Source organism: Ursus arctos, unplaced genomic scaffold (assembly GCF_023065955.2).
Source record: "Ursus arctos isolate Adak ecotype North America unplaced genomic scaffold, UrsArc2.0 scaffold_22, whole genome shotgun sequence".
Lineage (NCBI taxonomy): Eukaryota > Metazoa > Chordata > Mammalia > Carnivora > Ursidae > Ursus > Ursus arctos.
Window position 1 is genome coordinate 6,918,607 of NW_026622897.1, and position 13,919 is coordinate 6,932,525.

The window sequence follows — 13,919 nt, forward strand, 5'->3', positions numbered from 1 at the left end:
TAATGGAAAGCACCCATGCTGCACGGCAAAAAGAAAGAATTTTTTTAATGAGGATAAATGAATGGATCTCGTGGATAGTATCAAGAGAATATGCATGTTTTGGGCTCCCAGAAGGAAAGGGAAAATAGAAGGGAGTGGATAGAAAATCTATTTGAAGAAATAAGAGCTGAAAACTTCCCTAATGTGGAGAAGGAAACCAACATCCAGGTTCAGGAAGCACAGAAGGATCCAAACAACATGCATGCAAAGAGGTTTAGGCCACAGTGTGTAATAATTAAAATGTCAAAGATTAAAGATGGAGAGAGAACTTTAAATGTAGCAAGAGAAAAGCAACTAGTCATGTATAAAGAAACCCTATCAACTGCTACACTATCTGAATTTCCAGCAGAAAATGCAATGGCCAGAAAGGAACGGCATGATATAGCCAATGTAAAGGAAAAACCTACAACCAAAAACACGATCTGGAGCAAAGTTATTATTCAGAATTTAAGGAGAGAGTTTCCCCAGACAAATAAAAAGTTGAAGGAGTTTATCACCATTAAACCAGCCTTACACTGGCAGCTTTTTCTGCCCGTGGGTCCTGCCCTGTGCTTTAATTAAAGCACCTTTTTACACCAGAAAACAAACAAACAAACAAACAAACCAGCCTTACCAAAACCATTAAAAGACGTAAGTGGAAAGAAAAGGCCAAAGACTAAAAGACAAAAGTGGTAAAATGAATTATATCCAAAAAATTAGTTAAGGGACTTACAAAATAAAACAATGTAAATTATGAGAACAGACACATAAAACATAGAGGGGTATAAAAATGGAGTTCTGTTAGAATGTTTTTGAACTTTAGTAATTATCAATTTCATATAGACTACAGACTTAGGATGTTGTAATATGAACCTCATGGTGACCTCAAACCTAAAATCTATAAAAGATATACAAAATACAAAAATAAACTCAAGCATAACACTAAAGAAACTTGTAAATCACAAGAGAGCAGGAAACAGAAACAGAGAAGAGTAACAAAAACAACCAGAAAAAATTTAACAAAATGGCAATACCTATCAGCAATAACTTCTTTAAATTTTATTTTTATTTAAATTCAACTAATGTATGATATATCATTAGTTTCAGAGGTAGAGTTCAATCAGTTGTATGTAACAGCCAGTGCTCATTGCATCACATGCCCTCCTTAATACCCTTCACAGTTACCCCATCCCCCCACCCATCTCTTCTCCAGCAACCCTCAGAGCAATAACTTGAAGTGGTTTAAATGCTCCAGTCAAAAGACACAGAGTGACAGAATGGATTTTTAGAAGACCCATCCATATACTACTTTAAGAGACTCACTTAAGACCTAAAGGAACGTACAGACTAAAAGTAAGCAGATGGAAGCAGATCTTCCATGTAAATAAAGGAAAGGAAAAAATAGGTTGGGGTAGGAATACTTACATCAGACAAAACAGACCTTAGAACAGAAAGTGTAACAAGAGACAAGAACATTACACAGTAATAATCAGTCCAACAATAGTATATAACAATTATAAGTTCACTCAGTATTAAAGCAAATGCATGCATAAGGAGATATTAACAGAAAAAAGGGAGAAATTGATGCTAATACAATAAAAGTAGGGGACTTTAAAGCCCACTTGCAATTAATAGATAAAGCATTCAGGAAGAAAATCAATTAACAAAGAGTATCTGTGCCGGAAGGGAAAAATCTGCAGCCAAGAATACTCCATGCAGCAAGGCTGTCGTTCAGAACAGAAGGAGAGATGAAGAGTTTCCTAGACAAAAGCTCTTGACCACTAAACCAGCCCTGCAAGAAATATTAAAGGGAACTCTAAGTGGAAAGGAAAGACCATCAGTGACAATATGAAAAGTAGGAAACACAAAAGCAATAAGTATTTTTGTAAAAAATTAGTCGAGGGATTCACAAAATAAAAAGATGTCAAATATGACAATATATACCTAAAATGCGGGGAGGGGGAAAAAGTGGGAATAGAGAATGGGCTCAAAGTTAAGCCACCATCAACTTCATAGAGACTGCTCTATGCAGATGCTACGTACAAATCGAATGGTAACCACAAATCACAAACTACTAATAGATAGGCAAAGAATAAAGAGAAAGGAGTCCAAGTATATCACTAAAAAAACTAGCAAACCATGAAAGAGAGCAAGAATCAGAGTAAAACTACAAAGACACCACCAAACAAGTAACAAAAGGACAATAAATACATACCAATAATTACTTTGAATGTAAATGGACTACATGCTCCAATCAAAAAACACAGAATGACAGAGTGGATTAAAAAAAACCCCAAAAAAACAAAAAACCAAGACCCATCTATATGTTGCCTACAAGAAATTTATCTCAGACCTAAGGACACACGCAGACTGCAAGTGAAGGGATGAAGATATACCTATCATGCAAATGGATGTCAAGAGAAACCTAGAGTAGCAATACTTATGTCAGACAAAACAGACCTTAAAACAGACCGTAAGAGACATGGACATGATGTAATAAAGGGGATAATCCAAAAAGAAGATATAACAATTGTAAACATTTATGCATGCACCATGGGAATACTGAAATACATAAGACAGTTAATAACAAACATAAAGGAACTAATCGATAGTAATTCAGCAATAACAAAGGGCTTTAACACCCCACTTACATCAATGGAGAGATCTAAACAGAAAATCAACAAGGAAACAGTGGCTTTCGACCAGATGGATTTAACAGATATATTCAGAACATCCCATCCTCAAACAGTGGAACACACATTCAAGTGCCCATGGAACACTCTGGAGAATAGATCACATATTGGGCCACAAAACAAGCCTCACCAAATTCAAAAAGATCAAAGTCATACCATATATCTTTTCTGGCTGCAATGCTATGAAACTTTCTAGAAATCAACCACAAAAGAGAGGAGGAGTTAAGATGGCAGAGGAGTAGGGGGTCCCCTTTTTCAGCTGGTCCCCTGAGTCGAGCTGGATAGGTACCAGACCATCCTGAAAACCCACGGAATCAGCCTGAGATGGAGGAAGATACATCTGGATCTCTACAAATGAACATCTCTAGGGCTGAGTATTGAGGTACGAAGCGGGGAGCTGTGAATCGACGCACAGATATCGGAAGATAAACAGAAGGGGGAGGGAGCCACCCTGCTCAGGTGCCGGGAAGCAGTAGCCACCTGCACTGGGGAGCGGGCCGGACTCTCAGGCAGGAACCCCCAAGACAGAGACCGTGAGCCTGGGAACACGCGAGACCAGACTGAAAACCGGAGCTCCGGAGCGCTCACTGGAACTGGACTGATACCAGGAGCTCGGAAGTGTGTGCCTGACCAGGCTGAAAACCGACGCTCAGGAGTGCGCAGGAACCACACTGAAACAGAGAGCTCGGGAGCGTGCGCGGGAACCGGGGGCAGCTGGCAGTGTTAGAAACACAAAGGACAGAGATATGCCGGCCCTGGAAATGAGGGCTGGGACACCGGCTGAGGGGTGCACAACCTGGGACGCCGCAGGGTTGAGCAGCACCAACAGAAATAGAGTTAAAGTGGCCAGATCATCAGTGGAGAACGGTCCGTGATCCCTCTGTTCTGAGACGGAGGCTGAGATTCAGCCACTGCTGCTCTGACTCTCAGAAGAGGCACAGCAAACCGCCAGGGAAAGCCGCCAGAGAACAAAAGCCTGGAAACACCGGCTCACAGTGTGCCCATCCCCATCCCCCCTCGCAGGGGACACAGAGACTCTACCCAAACAGGGTTGCCTGGGTATCGGACCGGCAGGCCCCTCCCCCAGAAAATCAAGAAGCCCACATCCCTAACGTCCCTATAAAACAAGTGCACACTGCCTGGGTCCTGGTCAATAATTTGGGCTCTGGGCAACCCCGCAACCTCTCCTCATCAGAATGACGAGAAGGAGAAATCCCCCCCAGCAAAGAAAAGATAATGAGTCTGTGGCCTCTGCCACAGAACTAATGGATATGGATATAACCAAATTATCAGAAATGGAATTCAGAGTAACAATGGTCAAGATGATGTGTAGACTTGAAAAAAATATTAACAAAAATATTAACGAGACTATAGAATCTCTAAGGGTGAAAATGAGAGCAAATCTGGCAGAAATTAAAAATGCTATGAATCAAATGCAGTCAAAACTAGATGCCCCGACGGCCAGGGTGAATGAGGCAGAAGAACGAATTCGTGAATTGGAAGATGGGATGGTAGAAGAGAAAACTAAAACAGAAACTTGGCTCAAAAAAATTCAATCTCAAGAATGTAGGTTAGGGGAGATTACTGACTCAATGAAACGTTCCAATGTCAGAATCATCAGCATCCCCGAGGGGGTGGAGAAAGACAGAGGTCTAGAAGAGATATTTGAACAAATTGTAGCTGAAAGCTTCCCTAATCTAGCAAAGGAAACAAGCATTCATGTCCAAGAGGCAGAGAGGACCCCTCCCAAAGTCAACCACGACAAACCTACGCCACATCACGTCATAGTGCAATTCGCAAATATTAGATCCAAGGATACAGTATTGAAAGCGGCCAGGGCAAAAAAATTTCTCACGTTCAGAGCAAAAATACCAGAATTACGTCAGACCTGTCTACACAGACCTGGAATGAGAGAAAGGGTTGGCAGGGCATTTTTAAAGCTCTTTCAGACAAAAACATGCAGCCAAGGATCCTCTATCCAGCAAGGCTGTCATTCAGAATGGATGGAGAAATAAAGACCTTCTAGAATCGCCAGTCATTGACCAATTTCGTAACCACGAAACCAACCCTACAGGAGATATTAAGGGGGGTTCTATAAAAGTAAAAAGGCCCCAAGAGTGATATAGAACAGAAATTTACAATCTATAGGAACAAAGACTTTACAGGCAACATGACATCATTAAAATCATATCTCTCAATAATCACTGTAAGTGTGAATGGCCTAAATGCTCCCATAAAACACCACAGGGTTGCAGATTGGATAAAAAGACATGACCCATCCATTTGCTGTCTACAAGAGACTCATCTTGAACCTAAAGATACATCCAGACTGAAAGTGAAGGGATAGAAAACCATTTTTCATGTCAATGGACCTCAAAAGAAAGCTGGGGTAGCAATTCTCATATCAGACAGATTGGATTTTAAACTAAAGACTGTAGTTAGAGATACAGAAGGGCACTATCTTATTCTTAAAGGATGTATCCAACAAGTGGATATGACAATTATAAATATATATGCCCCCAACAGGGGAGCAGCAAGATACACAAGCCAACTCTTAACCACAATAAAGAGACATATAGATAAAAATACGTTAATAGTAGGGGACCTCAACACTCCTCTATCAGCAATAGACAGATCACCTAAGCAGAAAATCAGCAAAGAAACAAGAGCTTTGAATGACATACTAGACCAGATAGACCTCATATATAGAACACTACACCCCAGAACAACAGAATACTCATTCTTTTCGAATGCACATGGAACGTTCTCCAAAACAGACCATATATTGGGTCACAAAACAGGTCTCAACCAATACCAAAAGTCTGAAATTATTTCCTGCATATTCTTAGACCACAGTGCTTTGAAATTGGAACTCAATCACAAGGAAAAATCTGGAAGAAACTCAAACACTTGGAAACTAAGAACCATCCTGCTCAAGAATGATTGGGTAAACCAGGAATCAAAAATCAATTTAAACAATTTATGGAGATCAACGAGAATGAAAACACATTGGTCCAAAACCTATGGGACACTGCAAAGGTGGTCCTAAAGAGAAAATACATAGCCATCCAAGCCTCACTCAAAAGAATAGAAAAATCTAAAATGCAGGTTTTATATTCTCACCTCAAGAAGCTGGAGCTGGAACAGAAGAAAAGGCCTAACCCATGCACGAGAAGGCAGCTGATCAAGATTAGAGCAGAGATCAATGAATTAGAAACCAGGAGCACAATAGAGCAGATCAACAGAACTAGAAGCTGGTTCTTTGAAAGAATAAATAAGATTGATAAGCCACTGGCCAGACTTATTCAAAAGAATAAAGAAACGACCCAAATTAATAAAATTATGAGTGAAACGGGAGAGATCACAACCAACACCAATGAAATAGGAAGGATCATTAGAAACTTTTATCAACAGCTTTATGCCAATAAATTAAACAATCTGGAAGAAATGGATGCCTTCCTGGAAACCTATAAACTACCAAGACTGAAACAGGAAGAAATTGATTTTTTAAACAAACCAACTGATTATGAAGAGATTGAAGCAGTGATCAAAAACCTCCCAAAAAACAAGACCCCAGGGCCTGACGGTTTCCCCGGGGAATTCTACCAAACATTCAAAGAAGAAATAATACCTATTCTCCTCAAGCTGTTTCAAAAATAGAAGGAAAACTACCAAACTCATTCTATGAGGCCAGTATTACCTTGATCCCCAAACCAGGCAAAGACCCCATCAAAAAGGAGAAATACAGACCGATTTCCCTGATGAATATGGACGCCAAAATTCTCAACAAGATCCTAGCTAATAGGATCCAACAGTACATTAAAAGGATTATCCATCATGACCAAGTGGGATTCATCCCTGGGATGCAAGGCTGGTTCAACATTCGCAAATCGATCAGTGTGATAGATTATATCAACAAGAAATGAGTCAAGAACCATATGATCCTTTCAATAGATGCAGAAAAAGCATTTGACAAAATACAGCATCCTTTCCTGATTAAAACACTTCAGAGTGTAGGGATAGATGGTACATTCCTCAATTTCATAAAAACCATCTATGAAAAGCCTACAGCAAATATCATTCTCAGTGGGGAAAACCTGGAAGCCTTTCCCTTAAGATCAGGAACATGACAAGGATGCCCACTCTCGCCATTATTATTCAACATAGTACTAGATGTCCTTGCAACAGCAATCAGACAACAAAGGGATAAAAGGTATCCAAACCGGCAAAGAAGAAGTCAAACTGTCTCTCTTCGCAGATGACATGATACGCTATATAGAAAACCCAAAAGAATCCACTCCCAAACTACTAGAAGTTATAGAGCAATTCAGTAATGCGGCGGGATACAACATCAATGCTCAGAAATCAGTTGCATTTCTATACATGAACAATGAGACTGAAGAAAGAGAAATTAGGGAATCCATTCCATTTACAATAGCACCAAAAATCATATGTTATCTCGGAATAAACTTAACCAGAGACGTAAAGGAACTATATTCTAGAAACTACAAATCACTCTTGAAAGACCTTGAAGAAGACACAAAAAGATGGAAAAATATTCCATGCTCATGGATCGGAAGAATTAACATAGTTAAAATGTCCATGCTACCCAGAGCAATCTACACTTTCAATGCCATCCCAATCAAAACACCGATGACATTTTTCAAAGAACTGGAACAAACAGCCCTTAAATTTGTGTGGAACCAGAAAAGGCCCCGAATCACCAAGGAATTGTTGGAAAAACAAAGCTGGGGGCATCACATTGCCAGATTTCAAACTGTACTACAAAGCTATGATCACCAAGACAGCATGGTACTGGCACAAAAACAGACACATAGATCAATGGAACAGAAGAGAGAACCCAGAAATGGACCCTCAAATCTTTGGGCAACTAATCTTTGACAAAGCAGGAAAAAAACATCCAGTGGAAAAAAAGACAGTCTCTTCAATAAATGGTGCTGGGAAAATTGGACAGCTACATGCAAAAGAATGAAACTTGACCACTCTCTCACACTATACACAAAGATAAACCCCAAATGGATGAAAGACCTCGATGTGAGACAGAAATCCATCAAAATCCTAGAGGAGAACATAGGCAGCACTCTCTACGACATCGGCCACAGCAACCTTTTTCATGACACATCTCCAAAGGCAAGAGAAACAAAAGATAAAGTGAACTTGTGGGACTTCATCAAGATAAAAAGCTTCTGCACAGCCAAGGAAACAGTCAAAAAAAAAATAAGAGGCAGCCCACAGAATGGGAGAAGATATTTGCAAATGACACTACAGATGAAAGACTGGTATCCAAGATCTACAAAGAACTTCTCAAACTCAATACATAAGAAACAAAGAAACAAATCAAAAAATGGGCAGAAGATATGAACAGACACTTTTCCAATGAAGACATACAAATGGCTAACAGACACATGAAAAAATGTTCAAAATCATTAGCCATCAGGGAAATTCAAATCAAAACCACACTGAGATACCACCTTACACCAGTTAGAATGGCAAAAATGGACAAGGCAGGAAACAACAAATGTTGGAGAGGATGTGGAGAAAGGGGATCCCTCCTACATTGTTGGTGGGAATGCAAGTTGGTACAGCCACTCTGGAAAACAGTGTGGAGGTCCCTTAAAAAGGTAAAAATTGAGCTACCCTATGATCCAGCAATTGCACTACTGGGTACTTAACCCAAAGATACAGACATAGTGAAGAGAAGGGCCATATGCACCCCAATGTTCATAGCAGCATTGTCCACAATAACTAAATTGTGGAAGGAGCCAAGATGCCCTTCAAGAGATGACTGGATTAAGAAGACGTGGTCCATATATACAATGGAATAATACTCAGCCATCAAAAAGAACGATTTCTCAACATTTGCTGCAACATGGACAGGACTGGAGGAGATTATGCTAAGTGAAATAAGTCAAGCAGAGAAAGACAATTATCATATGGTTTCACTCATCTATGGAACATAAGAAGTAGGAAGACTGGTAGGAGAAGAAAGGGAAGAAGAAAGGGGGGTGGTAAACAGAACGGGGAATGAACCATGAGAGACTCTGGACTCTGGGAAACAAACTGAGGGCTTCATTGGGGAATGGGATAGGCCGGTGATGCGTTTTAAGGAGGGCACGTATTGCATGGTACACTGGGTGTTATACACAAGTAATGATTCATGGAACTTTATATCAAAAACTAGGGATGTACTGTATGGTGACTAACATAATAAAAAAAATACTGTTATAAAAAAATATCAACCACAAGAAAAAAATCTAGAAAGACCATAAATACATGGAGGCTAAATAACATGCTACTAAATAATGAATAGGTCAACCAAGAAATCAAAGAAATAAAAAAGTACATGGAAAGAAACAAAAATGAAAACACAATGGTCCAAAATCTTTGTGATACAGCAAAACGAGTTCTAAGAGGGAAGTTTATCTGAACGCAGACCTACCTCAAGAAGCAGGAAAAATCTCAAACAACCTAACCTTATACCTAAAAGAACTAGGAAAAGAACAACAAACAAAACCTAAAACTAGTAGAAGGAAGGAAATGATAAAGACTAGAGCAGAAATAAGTGACATAGAAACTAAAAAACAATAGAACAGGTCAATGAAACCAGGAGCTGGTTCTTGGAAAAGATCAATAAAATTGATAAACTACTAGCCAGACTCATCAGAGAGAGAGAGAGAAAGGGCTCAAACAAATTCACAAATGAAAGAGAATAACCACAGAAATACAAATTTCAGAGATTATGAAAAACTAGATACCAACAAATTAGACAACCAAGAAGAAATGGATAAATTCCTGGAAACATAACCTACCAAAACTGAACCAGGAAGAAATAGAGAATCTGAACAGACAGATTAACACCAACAAGATTGAATCAGTAATAAAATAACTCCCAGTGAACAGTCCAGGACCAGAAAGCTTCATAGGCAAATTCTACCAAATATTCAAAGAGTTAATACCTATTCTTCTCAAACTATTCTGAAATATAGAAGGAAAAATTCCAAATCCATTCTATGGGACCTGCATCACCCGGATACCAAAACCAGATAAAAAATACCACAAAAAGAGAGAGGGAGAGAACTACAGGCCAATATCTTCAATGAACATAGATACAAAAATCCTCTACAAAATACTAGCAAACTGAATCCAACAATGCATTTTAAAAAAATCATTCACCAAGATCAAGTGGGACTTATTCCTGGGATTCAAGGGTGGTTCAATATTTGCAAAGCAATATGATACATCACACCAATAAGACAAAGAATAAAAACATATGATCATATTAATAGACGCCAAAAAAGCATTTGACAAAGAACAACATTCATTCATGATAAAATGCCCTCAACAAAGTAGGTTTAGAGGGACTATACCTCAACATAATACAGCCCATATAGGAAAAACCCACGGTTAACATTATATTCAATGGGGAGAAACAGAGCTTTCTCTAAAGGTTAGGAACAAGACGAGGATGTCTGCTCTCACCACTTTTATTCAACCTAGTACTGGAAGTCCTAGCCACAAAAAATCACACAGGAAAAAGAAATAGAAGGCATCCAAATTGGTATAAAGAAGTAAAACTGCCATTATTTGCAAATGATATGGTGCAAATATAGGAAACCCTAAAGACTCCAGCAAAAAGCTACTAGAACTGACAAATGAATTCAGTAAAGTACAGGATACAAAATCAATATGCAGAAATCTGTTGCATATCTACACACTAATAATGAGGCAACAGAAAGGGAAATTAAGAAAACAATGCCATTCATGATTACACCAAAAAGAATAAAATATCTAGGAATAAATTTAACCAAGGAGGTGAAAGACCTGTACTCTGAAAACTATAAACACTGATGAAGGAAACTGAAGATGACACAAACAAATGGAAAGATATTCCATGCTCACACATTGGCAGAACAAATATTGTCAAAATGTCTATACTACCCAAAGCAATCAACACATTTAATGTAATCCTGAACAAAACACCAACAGCATTTTTCATAAACTAGAACCTACAATCCTAAAATTTATATGGAACCACAAAAGACAACAAATGGACAAAGCACTTTTGAAAAAGAATAGCAAAGCTGGAAGTATCACAATTCTAGACTTTGACATATATTACAAAACTGTAGTAAAAGAAACAGTATCATGTTGGCACTAAAAGAGACCCATTAGGTCAATGGAATGGGGGCAAAAATCCAGAACTAAACCTACAATTAAATGACCAATTAATCTTCAACAAAGAAGGAAAGAATATCCAATGGAAAAAAGTTACTTTTTCAATAAATGGTGTTAGAAAAACTGGGCAGCTACCTACAAAAGAATGAAACTGGACCACTTTATTACACCATACACAAAAATAAACTCAAAATGTATTGAAGTCCTAAATGTGAGACCTGAGACCATAAAAATCCTAGAACAGAGCTCAGGCACTAATGTCTCTGACATCGGCCATAGCAACATTTTCCCAGATTTGGCTCCTGAAGCAAGGGAAATAAAAGCAAAAATAAACTTTTGGGAATATATCAAAATAAAATCTTCTACACAGCAAAGGAAACAACCAACAAAAGTAAAAGACAACCTATGGAATGGGAGAAGATATTTGCAAATGATATGTCTGATAAAGGGTTAGTATTCAAAATACACAAAGAACTTACACAACTCAACACCCAAAAAACAAGTAATTCAATTTAAAAGTGGGCAGAAGACATGAACAGAGGTTTCTCAAAAAAAGACATATGGATGGCCAACAGACACATGAAGAGATGCTCAACATCACTCAGCATCAGGGAAATGCAAATCGAAACCACAATGAGGTATCACCTCACACCTGTCCGAATGGCTAAAATCAGTAACACAGGAAGGAAGAAGCGTTAGCAAGGATGTGGAGAAAAAGGAACCCACTTGCACTGTTGGTGGGAATGCAAACTGATGCAGCCCCTCCGGAACACAGTATGGTGGTTCCTCAAAAAGTTAATAGACTTACCCTAGGACCCAGCACTCATACTACAGGGTATTTACCCCCAAAATACTAAAACACTATTTCAAAGAGATACATGTGCCCCTATGTCTATTGCAGCATCATTACAATAGCTGAACCATGAAAGCAGCCTAAGTGTCCCTTGATAGATGAATAAAGAAGATGTGGTAAGTGTATACACACACACACACACACACACACACACACACGAATATTATTCAGCCAGAAGAATGAAATTTTGGATGGAGCTAGAGACTATAATGTTAGTATTTATGTGAAGCAAAATAAGTCAGAGAAAGACAAATACCATATGATTTCACTCATATGTGGAAAGTAATAAAACAAATGAGCAAAGGGGAAAAAAAAGAGAAAGAGAGAGGCAAACCAAGAAACAGACTCTTAACTCTAGAGAACACACTGCTGGTCTTCAGAGGGGAGGTGAGTGGGGGATGGGGGAACAGGTGATGCGGATGAAGGAGGACACCCGTGATGAGCACCAGGCGATGTATGGAAGTGCTGAATCACTATGTTGTACACCTGAAACTAATAAAATGCTGTATGGTAACTATACCAGAATTTAAAAAACACCAACAATTCAAGATTGACATATATGTTACAAAACTTCAATGTGTACTAAACAGTGTCACAGTGGTGTTTAAAGGTACGTGTGACCACACTGCCCACATTTTTCTAAAATTTAACTCACAAGAGAAAAGATACTATAGTTTTGGAATTTCTTTTAACTTTGTTTTTTCATATTAACTTTTCTTTGGAATGTTTGATAATTAATCACTTCAAGATATAGTATAAATCTACGATAATCTAGTGGTACTGTTGAGAGAGTCCACACATAGATTCATGGAATAGGGTTAGAAAGTTTGAAAATAGACTCAAATAGAATATGGAAAGATTTTTAAATTGATACATTGTTTTGATTGTATAATGACATGACATAATATCTGGGCCACTGAATTAAATACTAAAATTTAAAAAAAAGAAAACAGTATCTCTGAATGACACATTAGGATAAGATGGAATTAAGAGATATGTACAGAATATTCTATCAAAACACCAAACAGAATACACATTCTTTTCAAGTACCCATGAAACATTCTCTAAGACAGATCACATGTGAGGCCACAAAACAAGCCTCAATAAATAGCCTGAAACCATAGCATGAGTCTTTTCAAATCTCAAGTATGAAGCTAGTAGTCAATTACAAGGAAAAAAATAAAAACCAAACATGTCAAGGGCAAATGACAAGCTATTCAGCAACCAATAGGACATTGAAAAATTCATCAGAAATCAAAAACACATAAAAACAAATAAAAATAAAAACAGAATGCCCCCAAATTGTGCAGTCACACCAAAAGAAGTTCCAAGAGGGAAACTGAAAACAATACAAGTACACATCAAGAAACCAAAATTGCAAAAAAAATTACAACTAAATGAACTAGAAAAAGAATAAACCACATTAGTAGAAAAACTAAAATAAAGATCAGAGTTGAAATAATGAAAGAAGAAACTAAAGAAACAAAAGGGAAAAAAATCAATGAAACCAAAGCTGGATATTTGAAAAGGTAAATAGATTGATAAACTTTAAGCCAGATTCATGAAAAAAAGAAAAAAGGCCAAAAATCAACAAAATCAGAAATGAAAGAGCAAAATACTTGACACCACAGAAATACAAACCATTAGAAGAGACCATATATATACCAAAATATCCAGTAACAAAGAGGAAACAAATGATTATAAAAATGATATCTTCCAAAAAATAAATGGAAAATCTGAACAGAAAAATAATGAAATTGAATAGGTAATCAAAAAAACTCAACAAATAAAAGTCCAGGGACACATGGGTTAAAAAGCCAATGCAATGAGAAATTCAAGGAGCATTATTTTCTATTCTCGAGCTATTCCAAAAAATAAAAAAATATTCCAAACACATCCTTAAAAAGAAAAAATACCCAAGACCAAAACCACGTCATGACAATAAAAGAAACTATAGGCAAATAAGCCAGATAAACATGAAGTACCTCCATAAAATAGTAGCAAACTACAGTCAGAAATATACTAAAATAATCATTCAACACAAACAATTCATATTTATTCCAAGACATACAAGGATGATATTAGAAAATAAACAGTATACCACATTAACAAAATGAAGGATAACAATAAAGCAAATATCTCAATAGATGCAAAAGAGC